The sequence below is a fragment of the Anas platyrhynchos genome, chromosome 14 (assembly GCF_047663525.1).
Source record: "Anas platyrhynchos isolate ZD024472 breed Pekin duck chromosome 14, IASCAAS_PekinDuck_T2T, whole genome shotgun sequence".
NCBI classification, from domain to species: domain Eukaryota; kingdom Metazoa; phylum Chordata; class Aves; order Anseriformes; family Anatidae; genus Anas; species Anas platyrhynchos.
In genome coordinates this window covers 1739106-1762950 of record NC_092600.1, presented here as the reverse complement: position 1 = coordinate 1762950, position 23845 = coordinate 1739106, and the positions used below count along the sequence as shown (strand labels likewise).

At 51.4% G+C, this 23845-nt stretch overlaps 1 long non-coding RNA gene across 1 annotated transcript; it reads left to right on the top strand.

The window, feature by feature from the left end:
• Nucleotides 1-3008: 3008 nt before the first annotated feature.
• Nucleotides 3009-23188, top strand: LOC110354619 (uncharacterized). The gene is made up of 2 exons (XR_003500542.3): nucleotides 3009-4111; nucleotides 21943-23188. It is a non-coding gene; the product is annotated as an uncharacterized lncRNA (long non-coding RNA).
• Nucleotides 23189-23845: the final 657 nt, after the last annotated feature.

The following is a 23845-nucleotide window of genomic DNA, read 5'->3' as shown; positions in this document are numbered from 1 at the left end:
ATGATCTATTATAGAAATTCCTGTTAAAGTCCATCTAACATCTGATTTAGCTGTTATTTTTAATCCACTGTGTCAACCAGGTATGTGCCTGATAGTCTTTTGTTCTTGAATATTTGAGTACTCTAATGTTTACTAAACAAGGGCTGGGGTTTTTGTTTTGTTTATTTTTGGTGCAACCTAATTGGGGAATTTTCTGGTTATGACTAACACTGCAAAACACAATGGCCAGCTCTGTGTCACAAAATACACTTTCTTCCTTGCTAATCTTAAAAGTAAGAAGTGTGACTCAGAAACAATGTATTTAATATAGCATCCTGGGTTATTTTCTGTTTATTTTGCTGTCCTGCACTGATCCTCAGGCTTATCTCTAAAACAAGGAACTTTAGTGATGAATGTATCGTTCTAATCTCTAAAACAAGTTCCTTGTTTAAAGCAAGTTCCTTGTTTTAGTGTGTAGTCAGAATCCAGCTACCAAGTATTTCCAGAAGAACTCAAGGGACTATTTTAATAGCATCAACAGGCAGGTGATGTGATCTGGGCAAGACGTAGATTAAATGAACTGAACCAGTAGTTAGCAGGTGTTAGAGTGACATCAGCACTGGCAACGAGTCAGATCTACAACACTAACTGTGGCTGTGGGTAGCTGTGGAACAAAGCGTTGGTGCTGCACAGTACCATGGTTTGGGATGGTGCTCACTGACTGCAACCTTGTCAGACATGGCTTACTTCCAGTATTGTCTGGGGTGGTGTTTCCCTATAGACATGTCCTTGGCGTGTCGCTTTGTGTTACAGGGATGTGAAGCAGGACTGGGACCTGTTTTCTGAGACCCTTCTGTAAAGGGACTGCTGTTATAACTTCAGACTAAATGGTTACCATGCCCATAACCTGCGTTACAACAGCAGAGACTTCTGGCTAGGTGAAATTATCTGCTGCTAGAGAACCATGCACGTTACAGGGCGTTCACCAAGGAAAGCAGTATTAAGGCCTTGACCTGGGAACTAGGGTGTCTTCATTTATAGCTCTTTGACTGACTCTTCTCATCGCCTCGGGCAAGTTGCACAATCCTCTGACTGGTTTCCTTGCATGCAAATGGAAATACCGTTAGCTCAAAAGGTACCACAACTTCTTCAGTCACTTGTTCATGCAAGACAGTCAGATTTCACAGAATCTTCTGGTTCGACTCTCCAGACTTTGAATGCAATCCTCACAACAGCCTTATCTGGTAATTCATCTTTCAGAAGCAGGCAGGTTTGGGTCACTTCTGACACTGCACTTTAAGAGGTGCGAGCACCTGCTCCTGTGCTTCCAAATTACGGTTTGAAAGAAGAAAGCTCAGGGAGGTGGTGCATGGACTGGGGAATGGGACTGCAGTAAGTCAAGGCAAGGGTTGGGCTCTGAATGCTTATTCATGTTATTTTAATTGCACAACCCTTTCTTGGTTTGATGCGGAACTGCCTTCAGCCTGCTGCCTGTGAGGAGGAGCATTCTTTACAACTTTCTCTGTGTACCTAACCACGTCATAAAAACAGTTTGTGTCTGGGAGACTTCCATTTTGAGATATGGTGATACCTGGACTGAATTGCTGAGCTCATGGAATCCGAGATGAACATGAGTTACACCCGGCTCTGTTTACAGCCACTCGTGTTTCACCCATGGGGGCTGTTCTTGGTTGTGCTCTCCAGAGACCTATGCACAGTAGGCACCTACAGAAGTTGTTGGGACTGTCTCTGAATAAACTTGTATTTCACTATTTGTAGAATAGGGCCTTAACTTGCAAACCAGTTTTAAGTTTCTTAAAACTTAGAATCAGCTTAGGCAGCATAACGCATTGGTTACACGTGCTTTTGGGAGTACTTCAACCTCCTAGTGATGGTCACAGCCTTGTACATAGAAACACGTGGAAATTTCTTTTAAGAATGTAAATATTCCTAGCTGTAACTAAATTGATTCTTACACTTTTATATATATATATATATAGAAAAATGCTTGTTGTTTGTAAAATTCTGAATAAAATTGTATCTGGAATTCTCTTTAAAATGAATTATTCTCATAATTTTTATGTCGTGTTCTAATGCCTTACTTGTATAACAGCAGCTTCATTTATTACAGCCCTGTAGGCACTGCCACAGGACTGGTAATTCCACACGTATTTAGAAATGGCACATCACTGAGGGACTGCAAGAAGTTTCTCTGCAGCACTGCTGACGTATCTGTAGCAGAGTGGTGTGGGAGGTGTTTGCCACACAAACGGTGCTGCTGGGTTTCTGTGGGCTCCCCCCCACGAGCTGCACAAAGCTGGGTGCTCGGAGAGGAGCAGGGTCAGCCAAGTTCGACACTAGGTGGTGTAAGAAACAGTGCAGGGACCCTGCCTGTCAGTGCCTGGTTTTCCTTTTAAATAATCAGTGTTTGGCCTGTCTTGTACGTGTAGGTTTGGTATCTGCAAAAAATTAAACCCAACCCTGCATTACAGCAGGCAACAAGCAGCCTAAGGAGCACTGGGGGAAGCTGGTTCCCGTGGCCCAAATTTCAAATATAATTTGGACAACTGGTAACTTTATGATTTTATAATTTAATATTATATGTATATCTGTAAATAAAAGTGGTATTTAGATAATGGGAAGTCACTTCCCACGGCTCAGTTCTTCCCCTGGTGGAATATGGATCTGGATTCTGCAACCCAGTTAAATGTTAGAGGAGAGCAAGCCCTCGTGCTAACCAGGTCCCAGCCGCCTTCCCTTATTTAAGCAGACTACAGATCATTAATCCTAGAAGCTTTTTGAAACACTTCCTCCAGGATGTTAGTGTAAAGTTTCATTGTTTAATAGCCTGGCTAATGTATCACTTGTCCTATTTTGTTTTGGATCCTTTGGAGTAAGGGGTTACAGCAGCAGTTCTGCAGGGCAGCCCAGCAACTTGTGCAAACCCCTGGGCCCTCCCCTCGGCGTTCCTCTCCAGCACAAAACAAACAAAAGAATTAAGAAAGTAAAATCCTTGGTGCCTCCTTCTATCAGCCTGTGCACTGGGGCATTGCCTCGTTGCTTACATCAGGGGTAATGCTGTGTGTGAGTAGCGTTCTGGAAGTGCAGAAATGAGTGCTTCCAAGAGGAAAACAAAAACCAAACAAAACTAGGGAATGCATTCTTCTGAGCCAGTGCAGGTTGTAGAAAAGGGCATCCTCAGCTGTAGGGAGGCAGTTTTTCTGCCCCACTCACACCATACAACTTTGGCCTCTTATTCTACCAGACCTTACCTCCATCCCTCACCTCTTTGCCTGACAAACCAGGCAATTCAACTGCACCTGCTGCTAGCTCCAAAACTAACGCTACCAAGGCACAGAACAGGAGTGGTCAGAAGGAAATGCCCAAGAACAGCAGGTACCTGATTAAATTCCTAAAGAAAAGAGCTTTACAGCTCGCAGTCATTAACACCCTGTAGCAGGAGGGTTACAGTAAAACAGCCCAGGAGGAGCGGGGCCGTGCTGGTGCCTGTGCAAAGCCCCAGCCCAGCTCCTGCCCTTGGCCGTAGAGCTTGGGGGAGCTGCATCCGATCAGCTCCCAGGTGAGGCTTCTCGAGGCATCTAATTGGGAGCAGCTGGCTGGTTCTTACACCATGGGGTGAACCAAGAACGTTTCTTTTTGATTTATTCCTTGCTTGTCCTTAGCTATCAGAAATCTTGTGGTTCCCATAGCATTTTCCAAACCACCCCAGGTCGTACATCTCCCCCTTACAGAGGGGCTGCTCGGGGGGAGCTCTCCTCTGGGCTGTGGGCTCCTTCTGCCCCCCGGGGGGTCCCCTCGCATCCCCACGTCCCTGCAGTGTCCCCGAGTCTGCTCGGGGGGGATCCGAGGGCTGTGCTGGGGGGCCCGGCCAGGCTCCTGATGGCTGGGATGAAGCCGGCTCGCCTCGGGGGGGGCTCAGAGCGGCTCGGAGAGGGGGGGGCGGCAGCAGGGACCGCTCCTCCTCCACGGCCCGGGAGGGATCGACGACGGCAGCGAGGCGAAGGGAAAGCGAAAGGCGAAGGGAAAGCGAAAGCGCAGCGCAGGGCACTGCGGAGCGGGACCCACGGGCACCACCCGCAGCGCCCCGAGCATCCCCGCCGGGGGGGCGCAGGTAAGGGGCGCCTCTCGCCGGCCCGGGGCTGGGGGGAGGTCGGTGGAGAGACTGGGAGGATGCTGGGGGAGGACTGGGGAGGAGGTCGGGGGGGCTCCGGGTGGGCTGCGGGGAGCGAGAGGCAGCGCCCGGGGTGCGCAGCGCCCGGCCGGGGGGCGGCAGCCGCCTCCCCTAGGAGGGCAGGGGGAGAGGGTGGGGGAAATAACGGCGGGGTCCGGAGGGGTAAGGGTAAGGTGGGGAAATAACGGCGGGGGTGGGAGAACCAACAGCGGGGCTGGGGCAGCCCCCCGCAGCCCCCGGCCCCCCCAGCCCAGCCGCGCCGTGCCCCCGCAGGGCCCGGTTCTCGGGTTCCCGGGGGGTTATGGCTCTGCCAGCCCTGCTTATTCGAGCTGGTTTTTTCTCCCTGGACGCCTGCCTCGGCTTGGTTCTTGTTGCTGTGCTTGGTGCAGGACTCTGGCCAAGGGGGGAGGCGAGGCGAGGCGGCTGGCTGGGGGACAAGCCCACACCGGTGGCCTTTCCTCGGAGCAGTGCAGCCCCCCCGCTGCACGCTGCTCTGGGCAAGGAATTAGCCCCAAACACAAGGAATTAGCTCCCAGTTTGGGAAGGGAGAGCAGGTTCTGAAAGACCCGTTGGCTGAATATAAACTGAGTTAAACAGATTATAATGAGCCAAAAGCTAAATTCCCCTCTGTTCTACATCAGGTCAGGCGTTATTTGTGGCTCTGATAAATGCCACTGGGGTGCAAACAGATTCCCCAGAGGCTGATGTTGGAGAGCTGAAAACCCAGAGCTTTACGCTTACCTTTGGCAGATGAAATTCAGCTTGGTCCTTTGGCAAGAGCCGTGCTCTCTGCCCGCTCTCCCTTTGGGAACAGAGCCCTCCATCCCTGGGCTGTGCAGGTGCAGGTGAGCAGGGGGAGCAACACTCCTGCTCCCACTGTGCAGGGCACATCAGGAGCGAGAAGGAATGGATGCTGCAGCTGGGAAGAAAAACCCCATCCAGCAGACAGCCAGGAGCATATTTGGGCAAGGCAGCCTGTATTCGGTGAATATTCACGTGTGTTGCTCCGGCCATGTGGCTGCATCTGCTTTTTGGGGTTTGTGAGCCAAGGGTGTGTGCTGGGTGCAGGTACGTACCCAAAAGGCCGGGGCCAGGAGGTGGCCGCATGCAGGAGCCAGGCAGCAGAGAGGTGAAGCTGCCCTGAGAGCCCCTCGGGCTGTGGTGGGGCAGAGCAACAGGAGCTTGGCTGTGGGGCACAGCACCTCTAACAGTGCTGGTGGCAGCGGCAGGGATGCTCTGCAGGAGTGCCCGGAGCAGCACCAGAGCTCACAGAGAGCTGAGGTTTGGGTATACAAAGTGTTTGCTGATGCCATCTGAAAATTAAGGGAAAATTTGGATGGGCGCTAAAAGGCAGCGTGATTTTCACTGCTCTTGGCCTCAGCTCAAGACACAAGACTTTGAAGCAAGCTCTGGGCTGCACAAGTGTTCTGGTACGGAGCAGCTTAGAGGAGCCTCTGAGATAAGTTTTGTCTTCAGAGCAGGATTAGAAGTGCACTTGGGGAGTGCCAAGCTTAGGGCTGCCACCTGAATAATGCTGAGAAACAGAATAGCGAGTGGGCAGCCTTCATCTCGTACGGGAAGGAGACACGGTACGATGGGGGTGTGTTTGTGTTACCGGGGTGTCTTGTGACTATGTGAGTTTGGGGATTTCGGTGTTCAGAGCCTCGGGCACGTCGGTTTTCAGGCAGAGCACTCGTGTGCCCCTGCACCAAAACATTGCATTACAATTCTGGAGCTACAACTACAAATTCATCACTGGGAAAACGGCACAGGCTTTGTCAGAACTGAACACTGGATGAGTTTGGCCCACGAGCTCTTGCTGAGGTTAATGGGTCCTGGAAACCAGCACCAGTCTGTGCTGCAGAGGGGCCGGCAGCTCCGTGCTGTGCTGTCACAGGATTTGTGCGATCACAGCGGTTTCATCGGTGCTTTTAGGAGCACAGCTGGGGGCAGAGGCAAAGGGCACCAGGGGGATGTGGCACTGGGGAATGGGGGGACTAAAGGGAGCTGCCTTGGTCTCGGAGCCCAAAATGTCCCGATGCTGGAGCCCTTGGTGCAGATGCTCATCTTATCTTCTGCTTTCTGCTCTGCACGCAAGCCACAGGCCAGGCTGCTTCTGTAATTAGCGTGCTGCTACAAAGCAAATACTCCAGCATTCGTGCTAATACAACCCCAAAATGAAACGTGCTGTTTCTGCTTTTAGCACCAAGCAGAAAGCTGTGTAGATTTCATAGGTAACAATGAATGGCTTACTAAAAAAAACATTTCTGCTTTGAGTGTTAATCTGAGAAAGTAGCTGCTGGAGCAGCAGCATAGCTGGCATGTTTGGGGCATGATCAGTGCCATGTGAGCTGGCAAAATCAGTTCCTTGCACCCAGCATCCCAGCTGAGCATTTCTTGCACGACCAGCGGCTGCAGGAGGGGGGAGCAGAAATGAGGCAAGGCCGTGGGAGGGGATGGGGATTGTTCTGCTTAAAATTGGCTAGGCCTTTACTGACCTTAAAGGGAGCCTAAAATAACCAGTTTTAATCTGAGTCAGGCACGTCCCAAACTGCATGGGTGGAGGAAGGGGTGGCCAAGCCCTGCTCCTGGGCACATGGGGGCACTGGGTTGTGTTCCCTGCACCCCAGCTCCATCCCTACCGCTCCTGCAGCAGGCAGATGAGTCCTCAGATGAATTTCCTTCAGGGCTGGGACTTGGTGGGAGCGACAAGACCCGAGGCAGGGGCTGCAGGAGAGGAAGCCGAGGGCTCGTGGCGTTGAGCTGCGCCTTCCCCCGGGGACTGCAGAGGGCGGTGGCACCCACGAGAAGCGCGGGTGGCCCCGGGTGCAGCTCCCGGAGGGCTGGGAGCCGGCCAGGGCAGCGGCACGGCCCGAAAAGTGCTGTGAAACAAGTGAAACGAGGAGTGCTTCCCCCTGCTGCCTTCCCTGTCCTTCCCCCCTCCTGGGAGCAGAGCAGCAGCCCCGAGAGGTCTCGCAGGAGGACCTCAGGCTGAGGGTGGGGGCTGCTGGCCCTGCCCACGCTGTGGGGTGCAGCTGGCAGGAAGATGTGAACCCCTGGGCTTAGTTTCACCAGTTTGGGACCCAAATCTTGTGCCAGAACCTTGTTTTGAACACTCGGAGAAGTGCGTGGTTCCTTTCAGTCTCTTTTCCTTTCTCGTCTCCTTTTCCCTCGCATGCTGGAAGCGCAGCTTGCAGTTGTCAGTCCTCAACAGAACGTTTCTCTGTTCTTATTTAATCCCAGCAGGGGCTGCACACAATGCCCACGCTGTTTGGCAGGCACAAGGGAGTGCCTGCAAGGCCTCCGTGAGCCAGCTTGTGCCCACAATGACTTTCCTTCCCTTGGAGCCCAAATCCCCAGCTGCCAGCCCGGGTTCAGGAAGCCTGGGCATGGCTCAGCTTTGTTTCTGCCCAATTCTTGGCTCTGGAGGCCGAAGCCAGCCTCCAGCAGCAGCTTTGAGCTCTCCCATGGGAGCCCCATCTCCCGTGGTCCTAGGGCCCTGCACAAAAACCTCCACATCTGCAGCCGTGTGGAGTTTGTTCTCGGGGCTGGAGGTCAGGATCAGCTCTGTGGTGTGACAGCAAAGAGCCTGTATGTGGCCTGCAGCACAGCTGGAGAGAAAAGTGTACCAAAGCATGCAAAACACAGCTGTTTTAGGGTCTGTGCCCCCTGGAGCCCATCGTGTGTGCCAGGGAGGTTTTGTTCCCTCCCAGGGCGAGCTGCGATGCTCTCCTCAGCATCTCTGGTAAGCCAGGAGCCTCAGCCTCCTGTTTGTCACAACTTGTTCTCATGCTGACACCCATCCCACCCTTTCCTGTCTCATCTTGAGCTGCTGCAGGGGAAGGCAGCCTGCCGCGGCGGCCGCACTTATCGCTGCACAGCAGCTGTGGGGCTCTGCCAGACACAGCCCCATCCTGCAGGGTGCTCGGCTGCATTAGCTGAAAAAAAAGCAAATAACTTTTTTTTTCTTTTTTTTTTTAATGATGCTGAAGTTTTTTCAATATAGCCACTGTGAGGCACGGTGGAGAACTCACCAAATGCAGGCTGAGCTCCACCAGCCGGGATGGAGCAGGAAAACTGGGCTGGGTGTGCAGAAGGAGGTGGAAGGGGCTGGGATTTGGGGGAGGAAGCAGAGGCGAATCTGGCTAAAGAAAAGGATGAGGGAGAGTCCAAGAGCTGTATCCCTCAGTGGCTCCCTGCTGGCCAGGAGGGAGAGCAGGAGCTTCCCTTCTAGCTCAGGTGTGCTGGCTGAGCAGGGGCTGTTTGTAGGATTAAGGAGGGCTGGGATGGGTTGCACCAGAGGGCAGGGTGGCCCCGGGGGTGTCACATCCTCCTGCTGCCATGCCCGAGGCCACATGAAGGAAGCTGTGTGGTGCCATCCAGCCGCTGCCATGCTGTGTGTTCATCGTGATACGGAGCTCCTGTGACTGCCCTTGGCTGCCCAGCTCACTCTGAGCAGCACAGAAGTTTAATTCATGAGCATATTAAATTGTTCCGCTAATGAGCCTGTCAATCTCGGCTAATTCATCAATATATAATCAATTCCTCCTTCGGGACAGTCATAAAGGCAGCCACGGGGGGGCTGTACTCTTGCTGTGTGTGAGAAAACTGAGGATATTCAGCAGGGGATGGGCTGGGCTGTGCTGGTGTGCTCTAGGATTTTTGTGTGTGTAAGTGGAATTTGGGTCCATGCCCTTTGCCTTACAGGGCCTTTGCATTGCCTTTAGTAAAATGCATCCACAATTCCTCCTTGTGGTGCTAATTTGAAGAGCCCAAACGAGCCCCAGCTGAGGCTGCCCCCACAGTCCCTGGGGAAGGGGTCCCTGAGGTGCTGGGCCCTGCTCGGCATCTCCTGAACGAGATCGTTCCCTGCTGTCAGTGAGAAGGGTGAGATGGCTTGTTTTAAGTGAACCCCGCTTAGGGAGGCTTTGTGGCAGCTACATGACACAAATGGGGTTCATCTGGTACAGTTATTTCACCGGTGGTTGGCCTGAATCTGCCTGCTGTTGGTATCACACCTCAGGAAGCGAGCAGCAAACGAGGCCTGCAGAGCGCGAGGCCTGCAGAGCGCGAGGCCTGCAGAGCCAGCTGTGCCACTCCTTACAGGAAAAGGCTCCTTTGAAATGCAGCTCAGGTGTAACAGCACTGCCTGAATAACCACTGCCTGAATAAGTAGTGCCTCCTCTCAGCTGGATGCTGCTCGGTGCCTTTGTCTGCTGGTTGGCTTCGTGCACATCACAGCCTTCACCTCAGCCTCACCCATTGCTGGCATATGCAGGATGGGGAGGTCCTGGGGGGAAACAACTCTGAGCCCGTGCTTTCTCCTCACCCTTTCCCTGTTAAATAGGACGGGCAGGACTTGCCTTTAGGAAACACAAAATTGGTTTTAAAGTGATGTCAGTGTGCCCAAAGGCAGCATGGTGCAGTGGCAGCGTGCCGGCAGGAGCCCTGTCCCTCCGTGCCACCAGCAGGTCCTGCAGGTAGCCTGGGTGGGAGCACGGCCCCATCTGCTCCTCTCACTGTGATTTTTGGGTATGACAGGAGTTAACAGGTCACTGCTGGGGGGAAGGCAGCGATGCAATGCCACCCTGAGAGCATTCATGGAAAGGGAGTTCAGTTCCAGGCTGGAGAAAGTTGTTTTATCGGTCTCCCCTCGTGCTTCTGTCTGTCTGCCTAGACTTTTGGCTGTGGAGTTAATGATTTCCAGGGGGCAATAAAAGCTGATAGCTCCCAGACGGGCCGTACAGCAGAAAGGTTGTGCTGCTGGCTGTTTGATGCTGCCGGCATGCGGCGTGCCTGCCAGGGGGCTGCAAGGGGGGGCTCTGCTGTGCCCTGCTGCAGCCCCTGCTCTGCCTCTGCAGCAGCCACGCCGCAGGTCCCCAGCTGGCTGTGCCACGCAGCACTGCTCTTTTGTTTCATAATAATTGTGCTTCTAGAGATCTGTTGTTATCTTACCCACCTGCTTGCTATGCGCGTGCATAGTTACTGTTTATCACGTGCATCTGCTTTTATGGGTTTGTTGTGCTTAGCTTTAAATCCTTTCTTCGCTGGCATGTTGTAATGTGGCAGGACGCAGCAGGATGCTTTGAGGTTAGTGATGATGGAGATGGCTGGGACTGATGAGGCTGAACTGATTTCGTGCCCCTTCTGAGAGAAGGGTAGCTGCCAGCTACATCAAATGGGCTGACAGTGTACTTCCACGTGCGTTGTTTGCATGGATCAAAGTTCCCTGATGTGATCCCTTCCTGGTGACAGCCGTGCCACCTACGCTCCTCAGCAGTGTCGAACAGTAGATGGACCAGCCCCATTTGCACCCCGTGCAGCATGACCGCCGCTGCTCCCAGCCGGTGCTTAACTGAGCCATGGAGAAAGCCGCACGCATTCGTGCAGAGATATAATGTGGCAGAGAGAGATTAGATAAAGATAAACAATTGTCTTATCCATTTGACCCTTGGAGTTCAGACCCATGAGAAGCAAGAGGGGGATGATTGTGGTTCATGGACAGGGCTTCCGGGCTCTGCCACTCCACCAACGCGCGCTCATTCTTGCATCCTGGTGGATTTGTCTCCTCCTCACTAGGAGAAAGGCAAAGCCAAAAGCCTTCCGAGGATGTCAGTAAATATGACAGCGACTGTTCTATTTTGCAAGGCCTTTTCTGATACAATAAACAAGGCTGTACAAAATAGCTGACACTTCACATGCAGCACTTGCATCATCTTCCTCTGAAGCACTGTGGTTAATAAAAGCATGGTGTGTGACGAGCCCACAACAAGCATAAACATGGGAGGTCCCTCTGTGCATAAAGGTGCTCTGGAAGACTCTTCTATCTCTTAAAAATCTTTAATTTATATCACACCTACAGTGCAAATAAAACTAGCTCATGGGCATGGAGAGGCGACATGTGCACGTAGCTCGTGCACTCAGGCGCTGCTCTCGCAGCATGCGTGCCGGGCAGGATAAGGGAGCCACCTTAGGGAATGCATCTGCACGTCCATCTGGTTACACGGAGGGCTAGAAGCTGGTCTGAAAATAAAACACAGCCTATTTTAATAGCGCTGATGAGATATTCCCTCGCAGTGTTGCTCTGGAGCCAGCTGTGTGGACAGGTACCCTGCAGCCGTGGCTGCTTTTGAGTTCCCACAGGCGAAGTGCAGGGTGCTATAGGGCACTTGTGTGGCATTCCCTGTGGCTTTTTTTTTCCTCCTTATCTTCTGTGCAGCATACACCAGTGAAAAGAAAGCCATTTTTTCCCCCTGAATGATGGATCAGTGGAGTTGTCTCCAATCACCCCTGTTCCCATGTCGTGCCTGGCTGAAGCCTGCAGGGGGGAGCAGGGAGGGCAGGCGGCGGAGCTGCTGGGTGCAGTTTGTGCAGTGTGCCCTGGTTTGTACACATGCAGCTGCTGAAGATGAGAGTCAAAGTATAGATTTATGAGCTGCACCAGGTTTTCTGCTGTCAGCAACATAATCTATAAGTACTTCCTTTATGTTGATTTCCTTGTACAGAGAGAAATTGCCCACGTCCCATTGCACAGATCCCTCGCGTGCCGTGCGCGCAAGGAGTGGCCGCTGTTCGGTATCGCAGCGTCATGACTGCTATTTTAAGGCACTGATGCCCCAGGTGAGCACATCAGCTGGGAAACTCCTCCTTTTGATAGAAGGCTTTGAGCAGCAAGCCCTCCCCTTCTTCTGTTTGAGCTGCCCCAGCTCCTGCTTGGGGGTAGCCCAAAGGAGATGGAGCAAAGTCAGGGGTTTGCCTCTGACTCCAGCAGCAGCACAGCTCTCTGTGCAGCTTCCTCCAAATACCACACGCAGCCCTCGAGCTTTCTGACTTTCCTCATTCATGTAAGAGAAAGCAATCACTCAGTGCTTGTCATTCTGCTCAGCAAATTGTTTCAGTTTTTACTACTTTTCCCATGTTAAATGAAGTTTTGGGTTCAGCATTCGGATGCATGCTCCAGCAAAACCAGCGTCCCAGGCCTGTGACCTTGATCACAAGAATCACGCCACTGGCTGAGTTTTTGTTTGGTATGTTTGGAGAAGAATGCAGAATGCTGTCTTCTAGCCAATGGACACATAAATTTAATGGAGACAGATTAAAAAAAATAAAATAAAAAAGGCATCTATTTGCTGGAGTACGCCTGCCCCACTAATTTATCTTGCCTGTTCTCCTTTGTTTAGAACCAAGTGTACACATGGATCAAGGGACAAAACCCAGCCTGAATGAATGTTCCATAAGATGATTTTTATCTATTACATTCAGCAGACCTCATTGATAATGGCTGTCCTTTTACCATGGAAACACGCAGCGGGGGGGGAGGAGGGTAGCCAGCTCTGAGGACAAACTATTTTTTTATTTAAGTAATACGGTTGGACTATGGATAAGCTTTTGGCTTCAGGGTCCTGTCCCTAGCTGCTCCTGGCTGCGTGCCCTGCTGCAGAAGTCCCGGTGCTGGGTGTCCTTGGTGCCCGTGCTGCAGGCGCTGAGCGTGGCCGCGGGGCAGGACCACCTGGGCACCGCTGGCGAGCCCGGGAACGTTGCTGTGTTTGGCCCTGAGCAGGAAGGGTTGCAGCTTCCAGGCGACTCTTTTTGTTTGTTAGGGCTTGTCATGTTGACAAGCCTGATTTGGACAGGTATTTGTGAGTGTCTGGTTTCCTCTTGGCTCTGAACGGGCTGCGCAGCCCAGACAGCCCTTGAGGCTGATTGATGTGAGCAGGAACTTTCCTTTGTTGTTGATCGGGGACAGAAACCCTGCTAAGGAGGGGGAAAAAAGAAAAGGGAAAAAAAAAAAAAAAAGGACTAAGCAGGGTTCTGTGTTGGTTTGACGCTGTTTTCTGAGGCTGATGGGTGTCTCTGAAGCATGGAGCCCTGCCCAGAGGCTGCCCCTGCTCTGCTGCCCGCTCCCATCAGCCGCTTATTATCACCACGGGATCTCGAGGCGTGCAACCAAATCCTGTTTGATGTCTGTGGGGGTGACTTAGAAGACAGAGAAACACGGCACAGAGCAAATGAGCAGTAGATCTCCGTGAGCTGGCTGGCAGGAGGCGTCAGCGTGTGCCGGCGCGGTGCTCCCACCTCCACGCCAACACAAACCCCGAGCCAAGCAGCCACCAGCCTGCGGGTAAACCATGTGATTGGAAGGAACAGCCCCGAGTGCGACGATCCCAGCCTTCCTGCAGGGTTCCTGCAGCCTTCCTGCAGCAGGGTGCAGGCGAGGCACGTGGGGAGGCGGCGGTGCGAACCTTGGACCGCTGGGACCGGCAGATCGCTTCCCGTAAATCACGCCAAAGCAGCTCAGGCACACGGGCTGAATGGAAAACAGGCTGACGGAGGCTGTTCGGGGCTGGTTTGGATAAAGGTGAATAATCCCGAGCCGCCTGTGTGCGTGCGTGCCCCTGCATCTCGTCTCGAGTAAGCTGGCAAAGCAGAAATACTCCAGTTCCTTTACAGAAAGCTGCTACAGCGTTTAACTGGCTGAAAATTGGCTGAGGGAAATTTCTTGGAAAGCAAATGCAGCGTGCAAGCAAACTGTTTTTTATCAAAACTCAGTTTTCTGCTTAAAGAAAAACAACAAAGATTAACAGAAATGTTTTGGCCAGCCCTCCTGCTTGCACAAGACAGCGTTGGGCACAGTGCTCCATAACCATTTAATTGCAGCCCAACAGCAGCAGGAATTTTGACGGCCAGGCTGTGTGCACAGAAGACTGCTCCAATGCCTCAATATCACAAAATGCACCCAGAAGTAATTTGAACCACCTCGCTGAATTAATCCTGCTCTACAGCATAATGAGTCGTTAATGGAGACATTTGTTTTGATTATGACTATTTAATAAATCCTGCTAGTGCTTGGTTTGTGGGGTTGTGCTGCAGCCAGTATTTGCTAGACTTATTTATGCAGTTTAGCTTTGTTTTATTCTTAACTCTTTTAACCCTGTCACAACCCTTCCTGCTGCCTCGTGGAGCATCTCATCCCGTCCTGGACTCGAGCAGTAGGAAGAAGCGGCCTAAATAAGTGCAACTGTTGGGGAGTGAGGGGAAAACAAAGGCTTCCCACTACGTAACCCGTTGCACCAGCCTGTTCCGATAAGGAATGTTTAGCTGGGACTCCTCCAAGGTACAGAGTTGTAGCTTTTTGCTTTTTCCCATTGCTTTCCCAAGCCCTTTGTGCCTCCGGTGGGGTGGTTGTTTTACAGCCCTGCTGTGAACGTTATGCAGAGCATTGCCTCTAAGGAGCCTGCAGGTAACATCCGTGCCCCAGGTCGTGACTCCCAGGGGTACTGCCAGCTCTGGAGTACTTGTAGCATTTTATGGCTTCATATCTCCAGTCCTTTTCATCTGAAGTCCTCAGATTGCCCCATAAACACCACCGAAGTGTTTTAGTACGGACCTATGGACTGGGAAAACGTCCGTGTTTCTGGTTTATAGATCATGACAGTATAGAATAGGGAGGAAAAGCAGCTTGGTTTCCTGGTTCTGCTCGCCAGCCCCGAGCACTGCATCACGCTTCCTGTTTGTGCCGCGCTCCCCGGCTGACCTCGGTGGCGTTGGTTCGTGTGGTGTAGGCGAATGTGAATGAAATTACCCACGAGCTACTTGGCTACATATTCAGGAGGCCTAGCTTTTCCCAAGGTCTTTGTTTTGCTTTGCTCTTCGCTTACTGGCTAGCACGAGCCAAGCCTTGCCCGGGGCGATGAGGGGATGTTTGGGCATTTAAAGCTGGCGCAGGTGGGAGCTGGTGCTGAGCACAGAGGGGCTGCGGGGTGCTCCTGTGCAGGAGCTGCTGCAGGCAGCCTGTGCTGTCACGCACAGGGATGCCGTGCCTGCTACAGCAATATGAAGTAATAAGGAAAGCTGCAGAGAAGAGGGAAAACAGCTCAGTGTGGGGGATTGAGCCCATATGGCAAGCTATTAGAAATAAAAACGAGTGCAGTGAAACGAGCTGAGGCTTACGGCAGCTCGATGGTTTTCCAAACCCCTCACCTGTCGGCACGTGTAATCCTTGCAGGCAGAGCCAAGGCACGTTGCTGTGGTTAATTCCTTCGGTGTGTGCCATGGCCTATTCTAATTAATTGTTCTCGAGGAATTTGCTTTGGATTGTCTCTTGCTTTGCTTCCGAGCTGTGCAGGGCACTGCGGGGCTGCAGCTCAGGGGGCAGGGGCCATGCCCTGGGGCTGTGAGCTGGGTGCTCAGCTCCTGCCAGCCCGAGCTGTGCTCCCACTAGAAACCCCAAACTTAGTTTTTGGGCTGGCTCCTGAGAAACTCCAGCACGTGCTGATGTCGGGGGGAAATTAGGTAATAAGGGAAGGAGGTGGGTTTTACTCCAGCTGGCGCACAACCAGCCGTGGGGGATTCCAGGGGGAGAGCATGGCATGAATTTGCAGCAGAGGCGTTGTGATTAAAAGCAAAAGAAACTGAAAATGTGAGTCAGCAGCTGGCCCCGCAGAAAGCTGACTCGGGCACTTCGTGTGGCCGCTCAGCACCCGTGGCCCCGTTCCTGCTCCGTGCCACCGGGTGCTGCAAGGGGGCAGCCCCAAGGGCGAGTGTCTGTGCCAGTTTCCACATCTCAGCTCTTCACGGTGTTGTTGTAAGAGTTTTTAATAGTGGTGTCCGCAGCAGCACGATTTCTTGGCCGTGTTGTTTGCATGGGAAGAAAGAAGGGGCAGGATTGCGCAGCGTCATGCTGGGCTGGGGGAACCGTGGCTCAGCCCCGGGCTGCTCACTGGTGTCAGCGCCCACAAACTGGGAAGTGCTGGGTTTGGGCTCGGAGCGGTGCACCTCCAAAAAGAGCAGGGTGCGTGTAGGAAACACGTGTCGCAGGATCAGCTGCGAGTTCAGCTGGTGGGGTAGGTCCTAAAAAGCAAAAGCCCCATCTGCATCTCTGGAAACTGCTGCTGGATGGGCACGGTGTTGCTCGGGGCGAGGTTGGGGCTTCCTGGGTGCTTTCCTAGAGCTAAAAGACAAGGATGCAAACCCAGCTGCTCCTCCCCAGGAATCCCCAGTCCGTCCTGCATGTCTTTGGGAGTCTGAGGTAGTTTTAAAGCTTTTGGGTGATTTTGCTGTGAGAAAGCTCATTGCAGGTACCTGCCACAGGAACAGGAAGCTCTTACAGTAGCATTTGCATGGCTTAAAAAAAAAATAAAATCGAAGAAGTCAAAGAAGCAAAGCAGTAATTGAAAAAGGGAAGAAAAACCCTCGAGTATGTATCATGTCCACCCGTGTTTGATGTTCTGAGCACTAGGACGTGGTTGCTTCCACCCTGGGGCTGTGCTGGCCCTCCTCCCTCCCGCAGCGTTTATTAATAACCCCTTATCTCAGACTGCGCCGGGAGCACCGCGGGGCAGGGCCGGTGGCAGCCTGCTCCTAGCGTTTTATTAATGCGAGGGAAGAAAACTGAAGAGGCAAACCCTCTGTTGTAAACTGGTATTTGTGAACTGGGTTCACCTGACTGCATCTAAGACAGGACTTTGTGTACGTGGGTGCAGGTTTCGGACCCGCAGCGTGGCCGTCTGTAGGCTGTAGGATGCTGCGGGGGGGGGCGCACACCCGTTTGTCACCCACCGGTGTCACCTCCTCCCCCTTCCACTTGCTTTCCAGCAGGGAAATAGCCCTGGGAACCCAGCACAGCCTTAGCAGCACACAGATTTAATTCTGATGCAAAAAGGAAGAAGGGCAGCATCACCTCGAAACTCCAGCGTGTGTGCGTGGTGGGAAAGCTTCCTGGGACCTTTGCTCTTGGTTCAGTGGGGAAGCAGCCGGATCCTGGCACTTTTAGCTGCAAACGGGCAGGGTCTGCCCTACAGGGAACATTTTGGATGGCCCTCCGGAGAAGGAGGCAGCCCTCCCCTGCTCCCCCTCCCTGCTAGCTGGCTCCCTTCATAAAAACTGCTGCGACTGGGCCGGGCAGATAGGCTGCCTGCCAAAACGCGGTGCCTTTTGCTTGACCTGGGAGTAGCAAAACTGTTGGGCTCGGTGCGGAAAGAGATCTGCTTGGAGGAAGTAACGAAAAATCACACGAATGTGCCTGCGGGCTCGGCTCCTGCACAGAGGAGCTGAAAATAACCACGGCACGGCACAGTGGTGTGATGCGGGGAGGCGCAGGGTCCAGGGGGGCTGCGGCTGCTGCCGGTGGCCGAGGAGCAGCCTCATCGCGTGGGGAGGGCTCGCTCTGCCTCGAGGACTTTGCATGTTTTAGCATCTGGCGAGTCTGAAGGTCAGCCCGCGTTTATCAGCTCGTTTTGAGACGGGCTCGGAAGCTATTTGCATGAACTTGGAGGAGAGAGAAAAAAAAAACATCATAAACGAAACATAATCTCCGCAGGAAATTTTGACATAATTATGATTCAACTTGTTAATATTAGCTGTATTACATAAGTGTAGGTCAGACAGATTGTCTTCTGAGAATGTGGTCTAGCTAAGGATGCTGATCGTAGAAAGGTGGGTAAAGAGGTGCAAAAATGACTTATCAGCCTCATGGCCTGGTGGGTCGCGTGGACCCATATGACAGGCCAAACATAGATCTAACATTTGACCTAATTTTAACAATCATTTTGATTTTTTTTTCTCAACTCAACTGAGACTATTTATTTTTATTTTATATTTATAGGGGATGTTTTAAGCAAAATTCAAATTTCTCATGGGAAATTCCACTTCCCTTGCTTTTAGGGGGAGAAAAAAAGAAAAAAAAAAAGAGAAAAACATTGTGAGAAATTTCCAACTGACTCAGATTCCAGCCAACAGTTTGTTTTGCTCGAGGCAAAAGCAGCTCTGCAGGCTGGGGTGTTTGATTTCATCTTGTTTCGTGATGTCATGGGGCAATCCCTGCGTGCCTGCAGGCTGTGCTGGCTGTGCCGAAGGGCAGGGGCACCCAGCTGGGGTTGGGGAGGACGACACCCTGCACCCTGCACCTTGCCCTGGCTGTGGCAGCTGCTGGGAGCCCGGAGCAACGCCACTCGATTCCATTAGGTACACACAGCAGCGGGGCTGCCACCAGCCTGCACTGCTGGAGGGGAGAGGTCAGCCTAAACACAGCCCCGAGCCCTGCAAATAGCCTGCAGGTGCAGCTGCCTTGCTGGGAAGGGTCAGGAGTGGGTCCTGGGGACGTGTTTGTGGCTGAAAAGAGACCGAGCTTCTCCCGGGGCTTGTCCTGGAGATCCCATCAGCTGCTCCCACTCTGCTCTTCGGGCTGTGCCTTTTGATACTGGCAAAGCAACTCCTACAACTAGCAGTAATTATGCAACCATCCATCCATCCATCCATCTATACCTTATATGATTTTTATATGAATTATTATATATATAAATATAATGTTTCTATATAATTCCCATGTGGGTCTATTTACATAAGATATGTATTTTAAAGTACACAATTTGGAGCTGCTCACCCCATGACCGGGGAAAGCTGCTGCCCTGGGCAGCCGCCTCCAGCCCTGGAAGGCTGCGACGTGCAGGGCCCCCCACTGCCAAGCCCTCCCCAGGGAGCAGCTCACCTCCAGCTGCTGGGCACGGGGCTTTCGTCCCTGAACGGCTTGTGCAGGAAAATGAGCTGCAAAATGGGAATGCAGGTAACCCTGAAGTAGGGGACAATGCTATAGGTACTGCTGGGAAAAGAGGTCTTGGAAAAGGTTTTGCCTTTTTGTGCCACTCGTCCTAATCGTTATTCCAACATCACCGACTTGAGGCTTTGCGAGTTTATGCTTTATTTTTCCCGTATAATTCTGCCTGGTTCCTCAGCCAGAGGGGTTTTTGCTCCTCTTCCTCGGTGGCTGTGCCAACTTGGTGCAGACGTGGGCTCGTGCTCACAGCGGATGGCGAGCTCACGGAGGATGCTTTGGCCCCGCTCTGGTCCCTCTGCTCGGGCGAGACGGAGGATTTCCTCCTGCGCCCTCCTCCCTGCTGCCTCTCCAAGTGCTGGCGGGTCGCCCCAACGCAGAGAGCTCCCTTCCTTTCCTGGTCTCACGACAGGGTCTGTCTTAAAAGCACCAGGTAGCTGCGTACAAAAAGTCATACGGTTTTCTTCCCTTTGGGCTCTTGTTACCAAATACTGCGCAAATGCTGCGTTAGCATGAAGCCTGATATTAAGGTGAGAAAAAAAAAAAGGTGTGATTACTGGAGATGAGCAGTTCTTGTATTCAGTGCTGGTGATAAGCGAGGACTGGTGTTAAGCAGTGTCACAGACACCCCTGCTCTGGGTCGTTGCGTTTTGGATCATGTCCCCACATATTTACTTTGTATTTAGCAGCTGCTGGGCTTTTTCCAGTATCCTCCTCCAAAAGAGAAGGGTTGTCACGTATCATCAGATATTACTGAGCAAATAAAGAATATATATATATATATATAGCAGAACATAAAGACTTGGGGTGACTTATTGCTATAATATGCAATATTTATTTTAAGCCTATTGATTTATTTGTTCAGGGTTATATTAGCATCTCAATAGCATGTTCCATCTGCCAGCTGCTCTTCAAAGTACGAGTTTTCTGTCATGCTAGCGGGGAACTTCGTGGCTTTGTACAATGCTGCTTAGAAGTTTGTCATAAATAAGTTGCATTTTCTAGTGGCCATCCATAATCAGTACATTTTATGAAAAAAGGACAAACTTTTGGATGCTGATCTTAAGTTTTACTCATTGAGCACAGTTTTAATCACACAATAATTCTGATTTTCATCAGAAACAAATTATTAGACCCATTTGTTTTTTATCCAGAGCAATATGGTGGTTTGCTTAGTTAGCAAGGAGTACCAGAATAACACAGATCTATCTTCTTTTTTGTAAGAGAATGATTAATTTGATTAATCAGATCTTGTGGTCCTGGAGCTTTGTCTGTCTGATGTGGCAGAGCTGTTTCATTGCTGTAGCAGACCGGTGGCTTCAAGCTTTGTGCCAGAGGAGATCAGGTCCATGCCCGAGGTACCTCCTTGCATAGACGTGTCCAAGCCCATCCCACACCTCAACCTGCCCGAAATCAGACCTCAGGACACTGCTCAGTACATTGGGACTTAGCAGACCAACAAGGACCCGGAGGCTAAATGGACTTGGGTGAAAATTACTTGAGCCTTTTTACCATTTCTGACGTGACAAAAAGAAAAAAAAGATATAAAACATCACACGGGGACCTCGTGTCCCATCCCCCTGCTCCCACCTCACCTTGATTTCTGGTACTTGCTGTTTGGTTTGGCTAAAAGGAGAAGTGAGAGGATGGTATTTCTTATTTTTCCCTCTGACCTAGACCAGGAAATACAGAGAGGCATTTCTAATCTGAAGTCTCTTGTTTTTCAAGCATTTAATCAGGTAAAGGGAAATTTACTTTTTCATCTGTGCAAAACACAGATATCCCAACACCTGGCTCACCCAAGGTACGAACTAGTCCGAGGTGCCCCAGCTTTTAAATATTTGGGCAGCCGGTTGCCTGTGATGATTTTTGTCTTCCTACTTTTTTTTTTTTTTTAAGTTTCATTGCTCTTTAGTAACAATTCCTTACACTTCTAATGGGATGCAGCATGTGGGACGTGGGACTTCCCAACAAAGACAGCTGATCTGGTGGCTGTGTTCTCTGTCCCGTGGCCCTGATGGAGGAACTCACAGTTCCCATCATTTTTCCCACAGTTCACTTTCCTGAGCACTTCACGATAACCATTAACAGAGGGAAATTAATTTTGTGAGCTTTTTGGAACAGAGACAACTTCGTGTGAAGGTTTCCATCTGATGATTGATTTAAAAAATATAAGGGATTGGAGAGGACCGAAAGTAAAATGTTTGTACAAATTGTTGGCTTTCCAGGTAAATTGTTGGGGTTTCTTTGTGATTTAGGGAATGGGCGGTGGGTACACTCTACTCCCACACTTGACATAAGTCTTGGTCGTGTTTATGAGCCTGGACGTGGCTGTTCCTTGAGCTGGCAGCCCATTAATAACGGTGCCAGGTGCGTGCTCAAAGCCATGACCATGAACAAAGGGAGGTACTCCCTTACTGCAGGTACCCCCTGAAATCCCTCAGGGGGAAATGATGGATCACATCCAAGTCCAAGAACAACGAGGAACCTAAGTCTGACTGCAAGCCAGTCACTTTATCTTCTAAACACAGCAGCTGAAGAAAAGCCTGTTGGAGAGCTTCAGGGCCCGCTGTGAGCTGCACCCTTGCTGTTCCCCTGAGGAAGACCCCCAGCAGGGACGTGCGACATCTCCGTGACATTCAGAGCCTCTTTGCATCAGATGAGAGCCACCTCGCTTGTCGAGTGCTGGCAGGGCAGCTCGAGGTTTCCTTCACGTGGGTGTCAAGGCTGAGGGTTTGCTGCAGTGCAGCCCGTGGGAAGGCGAGAAGCAAGCAGTGGGGCTGCAGTGGGGTGAGATGGGGGCTGTGCACAGCTGTCTGGCTCCTGCTTCCTCTTCTGCATGGCTCACCTGGGCTTTATTGCTGCTGTAGCCATGATCTGAGCTCCAGGTACCTCCTGCTCTGCTTCCAGCTGGCAGCAAGCCCTCCGCTACCTTCCCAGGGCTCCAGGCTTTGTCTTGGATCATGGGGAAAACAGATCTGAAATGGTTAAAGCACCAAAAGATGGTGCTCCTGGGAGGGGAGGAATATGGGAAATTGTTTTTCATTGTAGGTGAATGAGCTAGGTAAGTCAGAATGGGTAAATTTGGGGGAAATGCAGTCTCTATGTGGATCTCAGCATGTGAAGAAATGAATGTACTTTGACAAAGAGGGAGTATTTCCTATCAGCTGAACTGGAAATATGGAAACACTCAATATGTTAACATTGCCCCTTTCCTTCACAGCTCTCAACACAGGGTTTGTACCCAGAAGATACAGGGGATGGGTCCGGCCGGGATGAAGAGGCTGACTGCAGGGGCCAGCAGCTGCTCCGCATCCACAGTGACAAAAAGACCCTGCAGGGACAGGGGACACGGGGACAGCGGGCGGCTACAGCAAGTCCTCTGGATTGCCCCATGCTTGGCCCAGGAGAGGTTCCCCTCTGCGGGGTGCTTTTTGTTTGGGACAGGTGAAGGCTGAGATCTTCCTTTGGGCATTGCCCATGCGTCCTGCAGCCAAACCACTGCCCTCTGCATAAAGGTGCTGGGAGCCCACCCGGGGGGTGCCTGGAGGTCCCCCCCTGACACATGAATTCCTCGTGGTCAAACCAAGCACGTCGGCACCCAGCTGTGCTCTCGTACTGAAGAAAGCCTTTTCCCACCTTACATCTCCTCACCGTCAGAGGTTTTGTCCAGGCTCACCTGTCATTACCTGCTTTTTCTTCCCTGGAGTTCCTACTCTGACCCACCAAGACCGTGACCAGAACACCTTTGGATTTCCTCTCTGTGCACCAGGAACAAAGTCCTGGCTGGCTGTGAGGCCCCCGTGCTGTACAAGCGCAGAAAACAGGTCCCATCGGGGCAGGGGGACCTCAGGCCAGCAGCTGGGGGTGGTGATGTGTTCAAACCCCAGGCTACTTCTCACCCCTCCTCCTGAATCTCCAGCAGCACACCCAGGGGAGCAGAGGACCATCGGAGCGGGTGCCTGAGGCTGCTGGACCCAGGCGGGTGTTTGAACACCTCCGGGTGCTGTGGGGACCCCAGAGGGGGGTGGTTTGAGGACTCGCTGTGGTATCTGGCTTGAGAAAATGGCAATAGCTGTCCGTGAGGGTGTCAGCTCTCACCCTTTCTCCTTGACATCCGGGAAATTGCTTTTGAACTGTTTTAGATCCTATATTGCTAGTGGAACAAATTGCATACAGTATTCTAATAATCAGCTGTGTTGGATTTGTTGGACTTTTTGAGGGAGGAAAGAGATCTGCACCGCAGCCAGCCTTACCTCCAGCAAGGCAGTGGGTCCTCAGTTAACTGCCCTACTCCATATAAAGTTAAAATCAGATTTGTCATCTTGAAATACATCACTATACAAGAGTCAGATAATATTTAGAAAAGATTTAGTAAGCAATGTCTGCTGCACTGAAAATTAAATTAAGGGTGCAAAATGGGAATTTAAAGAAAATGGGTTTTGAATTTAATAAAGTCTTTGAAGATACCTACTTGGCAGGACGCATTTCTCCTCTATACATCTAACTGATTTGTTTGTGTATGTCATTCTGCTCCCTTCAATGTGTGAACGTCAAGCTGGAATGGAGCGAAGTCCAAATTTAAGATATGAAACTGGATGAGATTATATTTCGTACTGCATAAAATGCACCTCTGGAATTTTCAGTTCTTCTTTTCTGCAGCCTTACAAGCTCTTTATAAAGTGCCAGGGCTGATGAGCTAAAAAAAAAAAAAAAAGAAAGAAAAAAAAAAAGAAAAAAAAAAGAAAGAAAGAAAAAAAAAACAACTTGTGGCTTTGGATATATTCATTTCAAGTTTGTGGTTAATCTTTCCCAAGCTGCTTAGAGGTGAACGCCAGTTCAGTCATCACACTGCTTCTGCAGCAAGCTTTGCTGCTGTTTCTAAATGTCTCTGATAAAAGGCTGTGAAAAATGGACCTGCGGTAAATTGCATCATCCTCGCTACGGGTTTTGAGATGGGGACAGGGCGCACAGGCTGTGCGGTGTCTGAGGGATGCCAACTCTGCTCTTGTGCTCCCCCTTACCCATCCCAACCGCCACTGAAATCCCAGCGGCATTGGGCTGGCACGGTGCAGAGCCCAGCAAATCCCGCTGTGGAATAATTGCAAAATCCCGTTTCCAGCCAG